The sequence below is a fragment of the Pistacia vera genome, unplaced genomic scaffold (assembly GCF_008641045.1).
Source record: "Pistacia vera cultivar Batoury unplaced genomic scaffold, PisVer_v2 Contig883, whole genome shotgun sequence".
In the NCBI taxonomy this organism is placed as follows: domain Eukaryota; kingdom Viridiplantae; phylum Streptophyta; class Magnoliopsida; order Sapindales; family Anacardiaceae; genus Pistacia; species Pistacia vera.
This window is the reverse complement of record NW_022196760.1, coordinates 70,778-76,777: the sequence shown is the minus strand read 5'-3', so window position 1 is coordinate 76,777 and position 6,000 is coordinate 70,778.

Sequence of the window (6,000 nt, the reverse complement as noted above, 5' to 3'; positions counted from 1 at the left end):
CAGTAGTCATTCGGGCGATGCCCAAATATCAGAAACTAATTTTTAAAGACAATCACATGGCACCACCCAATTCGGTCTAAGCAATTCCAAAATTACTCCAATCAAAATCCCAATCGCAATTATCGTGCAAAAACCCTAGGTGATGCCGCGGTGATAGGAGAACAATCTCAGTCGAGGATGTTGGGGGTTTTGCAGAGGGGAGGCCGGTGAAGCTTGGAGTGGCGGCAGGTTGGATTCTAAAGGTCGGGATCGACCAGAATCCGGCCTGAGAGGGACGATTGCGCGTAGAGCAGATGCCCAGGTAATATTTTGTACTGTTATTAAATTTTAGTACATCTTGATATGTTTCAGTATGTTTAGGCACATAAAGTTATATTATGCAATGCTTTAGGTTGTAGGTTGGTAAAAGGATCAAGGGGTGATGTAACCATCACAATATCGAGGTTTGTATGTGATTTTATGTTTTGTAGATAAAAATGTGAACTTTTTCCCTTTACTGAAGTATGTGCTACTTCTTGCAGTAAAGTCGGAGAAAGGTGTTGTCATGAGGGCCATTTGCGTTGGTTTTGAGGAACCTACTGAGCCAGCTGTTTGTTTGAGTGGTGGTAAGCTTTAATTTAGTCTGATACTAATTAGGGAAAATGTGTGTAGATTATTTCTATATTCTAACTTGAGATCTGAGTAATCAATTAGCATTCCTATATATATACCCAAGAATAATATTGGATAGAACAATATAAATGTTCTTATATATGTTCACTGAGAGTTATTGTACAAATTTGCATTTTTTCTTCTCTAAACCATTTAATTAAGGATGGTCCTATTAATTATTCCAACCTTTTTTTTTTTTTTNGCTGGAATTGAAGTAGTGATCTGCATGGTGGTGTGTATGGAGCTACAACATGATTGCTGCATTTTCTGCAGTTTCTAGGTGAAGTCTTCAGTTTGGTTGTCTTGTGTTTGTGTTACTTTTCTGTTGCTCATGTTTCTTTTTGTGTAGTTCAGTCCCTTGGGCATGTCCAAGGTTCACGGTTCTAAAAGGCAGTCCCCTTTTTAGGTTGTAATTCGTTTATTTTCTAATAAAATTATCGAGTTTTCCCAATAAAAAAACTGCATCTTTAATGTTTATAATTAACTAAAAGCAAATTACACATGATTTCTACCATATTGATTCACATAAAAGAAAATAAATAAAAATTCATGAATGATATCATCACAGCTGGTTTTTTTCTCCAGTTTCATCCTAAACAGCAAGTTCCATCCTAAACATCTTCAAGAAAGACTGCAGCTTCTCAAATTCTACAACTTCTCAAATTCTGCACAAACTCTACAACTTCAGTTTCAAATTCTACAACTTCTCAAATTCTACACAAACTCTACAAATTCTACAACATCTCCAGTTTCAAATTCTACAACTTCTTAAATTCCGCACAAACTGGAGAAAGATTGCAGCTTCTCAAATTCTACAGCTGCAGTAGAAACTTGTCCAAGCTTCCCATCCAACAAACTGGAGAAAGATTGCAAGGTTGATGGTTCCAGCAAGATTTTTTTTTTTTTTTTTGGGTAATCTGGAAATTTTATAAAAGAATAAAAAATTATGACAACCTAACAAGGGGACTCCCCTTTAAAACTAAATCCTTTGGATAGGTCCAAAGGACTAAGCAAAAAACAAAATAAGAGCAAACAAAAGGATATACACCCTTTTACAATAAAAGCAAACAAAAAGATATACACCCTTGTACAAAAAGGACCAACCAAAAGCTATACATTCTCTAGTATAAGCATCACTAAGTGGCAATTTGTACAATTTGCCAAGTCAAAATCAGTCCGAGAGAGCTCCAAAATATCAGCTTCCTACTGCTGATTGCTTCTGCACAAGGTACATGTACAATTGGACTCTATCCACCAATCCTACAGAATGCCACCAAATCAATGAACTATGCATAAAAAAAATGGCAACATAAAAAAAACTATTAAGCAATCTAATTACTCCAGTTTTAATTTTGAACACATAAGTCTAACAGTATCCAAATCAATGGAGTTGATGCCCTTCAACTGATGAAAATGAACATCCAACCTCCTGATCTTTATGTTCTTTTGATCCCTGTGCAAGATACAACAAGAACTCAACAATATTTGTAGACTAGGAAATACACACACACACACACACACACACACACACACACACACACACACATATATAGTACATGTGATTCTAAAATAACGATCTTGAGCTCCATACATTTCTACGATTCAAATACATGTTGAAACATCAACTTAAACAAAGAAACATAAATAAATTACATACCTGAGATGCTTCATTAAATCCAAGTATGAGATTAGGATTAGAACTCATAGCAATTTCCAACTTTCGCAATTTCTTATTTTTGGCTTTACNAACATTAAGAATAACAATAATTGGAAAGCAGAAGTAGCAATCCCAAAATTTCCATTGCAAAATCTATGAGCTTATAGATATCGTGACATCAGAAATCTGCTATAGCTTCCATCATATTCCCATCAACAAGCAAGTTGTTGAAGATCTCTTCTCTCTATTCATTCAATTAAAACTAAATTCAGATAATACCAATACATCTATTATTCATAAATTCACATACCAAACATAAGCTACACTTGGAAAGTTCACTTTATCTTCCTTCACTATACCATTTTGCTTACAGTGGAATTTTTCCAAGAACTACAGCTATTCCCTAGTGCCGATTCCTCTTATATATTCTTTTTACCTCCTGAAAAAAAAATGTCACTTGAGAACTAAGACTTGATTGGCAGTCCTAGTAAACTGAAAGCCTCTTAGGGCTCATCCAAGAACAACAACAGTCTAGAGGCTCTAACTTCACCAGCAAATTGCCCTACCTAAAAAACAAGTCAACACATTCTCTAGTCCTTCAAGATTATCATTCTATCATCTTCACTACCATGACTCCATAACCCGCATACAGCTGTACAAAAGTTTATAAACTATGCTCATTTAGAAGCTATTTGTATCTATTTGTCATCCTAAAAAATCTGCTCACCACAGAATGATGAAAATGGAAACAGCTCAAGTTAGTTTAGAATAAGTTACTACACAATTTTCAACCCAAACTCTTAAACACAATCACACTTAAGCAATTCCACAATCATTAAAAATTCTACAGGTAAAACACATTTATTGGAGAAAGCATATTACTGTAAAAGGCCCACCCAATGTCAAAACTAAGACTTGTCTATTAAAATCCTTGAATTGTACTCATACATTTAACTTGAATCAGACCATAATACTTCATGTCTAAATTATCACCCATTTCCTCGAAACTCAGGCAATCAAGTAGCATGCATCGCTAAAGCTTTAGGGAAAAAAAAAAAAAAGAACAATCCTATACAGCAAAATTGAACTAAACAGTTAAAATGCAGTAAAAGAATCCAACCTTCAGCATTCTTGTGAAAAGTAACTGGGATTAAATCGCTCAGCTTCAGTGGGCTCCCGGTAACAGGATGTTTCCCATGCTTTCTAATATAGGGAGTTATAGACCTNGTCTAGCAGTTTTCAAAATTAAATATACTATTTAACATTAATTTTGTCAACGTTTGTTTTACGACTTTCTAGAGAAATCACTCTTTCTGATACGCAAATACGCAATAACTCTTTCTGCATTCCCAATCCCATTGAGGCTGGAGCTTTTTCTCTCATTTCCTTCTTTGGTTTCATCTTTTATGGGTGATTATCTCAGCCTCATCAGGTTTGCAATCTGATAAACTCGCTCTACTTAATTTCAAGCAACGAATAACTCAAATCCTTTTCACCTCATCAGCTCTTGCAATGCCTCTATCCCTTTCTGCAACTGGACTGTTGTTACCAACTAACGGAAGAGTCAGAATCTTGAAGTACATGGACTCGCAAAATTGTTTGGCTCTATATCACCTTCCGGAGGAAACCTTACATCTCTTACTACCATCAACCTGCAAAACAACAGCTTCCATGGCGAAGTTCCTCAAGAAATATGCCGTTTACAGCACTTGCAGTATCTGAACCTGTCTTACAACAACTTTGGTGGGAGAATTCCGTTTAATTTATCTCGCTGTGCAGAACTTAGAGTTTTTGGTGTCATCAACAACGAGTTTATTGGGCGCATTCCAGACCAGATTAGTTCATTGTCGAAACTGATATTTCTTGGCCTTGGAGTTAACAATCAGCTTGGACAGGTAATTTTTCTTCTCACTCACATTGTCACCCCAGAGAATGGAAATTAAAAATAGCTTTATATCTAGCTCTTGGAAAAACTTTTGAACCAAAGATATATCTGTATAACCTTGAGCTAATGCTAAAATAGAACCATTGTCCTTTTAAAGCACTTCACCTGCATGTTTGGTTTGTGAGAGAATTTTGTCAAATTTCTTGTGTCTATTAACAAATTATCAAGTGAAATTCGAAGAATTAAGCCTTGGTGGTTGCCCTCGTTTGGAACTTCTGGATTTAGGAGTAACACATTTAGAGGGAGTATTCCTCTATTTTTCATATTTTAAATGGCTTAGGAAAATAGATCTTTAATTTCTTTTAATAACATACTTGGCGAGATTCTTGAAAATTATATTACTTATTATATAAAATTGATATAATATTATATTTATACGTCATGGTATTATGCACAAATCACTATATAATAATAAAATAGATAGTGATACTATATATATATATATATAGGGATTAGGGGGTTTTGAAGGGTGGATCACGGTGAGTCGGTAGCTGGTGTCTCATTAAGTTTTAGTCGTTGGAATCGCCAGAATTTGGTCAAGAAATGGCAAAACCCTTGCTTCTAATTGCCGGCGATTGGTGGGTTGAATGGCTTGAGAACTTTGTGGGTTTTGTAGGGGAGTAGCTGGTGAGTCCAACGGTGGTGGTGGTTGGAGTTTTCGTTGCTTAAAACAGTCGGAATCTAGCAAAGGACAATCGATTGACGCAATTTCCGTGGTTGGCGATTGGCGAGTGATGAGAGAGGATAAAAGGTATGGTTTTGAAGAGGAGAGGGTGGGGGTTCCAGTGGTAGTGACGGGGTGATTTTGGGTGAGAAAACAATTGAATAAAAAGGAAAAGAAGGTTGGTGTCGATGCGTGCTAAACAGTCACCATGCTAACATGTGTCAATACAAAAATTTTGAAATTTTTTTACGTGACACCTTAGCAGTTTGACTCACTGATCAACTCGAGACCCAGTTTCTTTGTTGGGTTTAGCCTCAAATTGGTTTTTAAAACATTGTTCATGACAACCCAACTCACTTGAACTGTGTCATGTTCATGTGGGATTGGCTTGTCAATGACTCATTATACCACCCCTACTTTGTAGGCATCTGTTGGGCCTCAGCAGGTTTAAATCTTGCATGGGCTATAGTAATTAAAGTTTAGGGTCTATTTTAATTTTCCTTCTTAGAAAAGTAGAAGGATAATATAGTCATTTATTATTTGAATCAAATGAACAACGTCTTAAAGATAACTGTAAGGGGAAATTTGATAGTAATTTATCAGAATGTATAATATGGAAGACTGTATCTTCAAACAAACCAATAATAGTACGGGTAATGAGCAAGTATATTGTGATCGTCAAAACGGGGCAGAATATGCCGAAATGGAGAAGGACCGGGTCAACCGCAGCAAGGTATTATAGACAACATGACAACTGTACGGGATAGAAACGAATGCACTGTGGGCAATACAGTGGACCATATCGTAGTTGTTAATGGAGTATACATGTAATAATGATTGTAAGGGTTGATAATAGTACTTTTGTCATATATGTATTAAGTGATGTTTTTAAACAGTTGATTAGTACTTGAAATTAATATGGGTTTTTTTTTTTAATATCTACGGGTGACAAAATACCAATAAAAATAATATTATTAAAATGTAACTTGATAAGTTATATATATAATAATACATATTTTAACAAAATACAACAAAATATTATATTAATAAATCATTTATAAAAAAAATATTAACCAAATATTC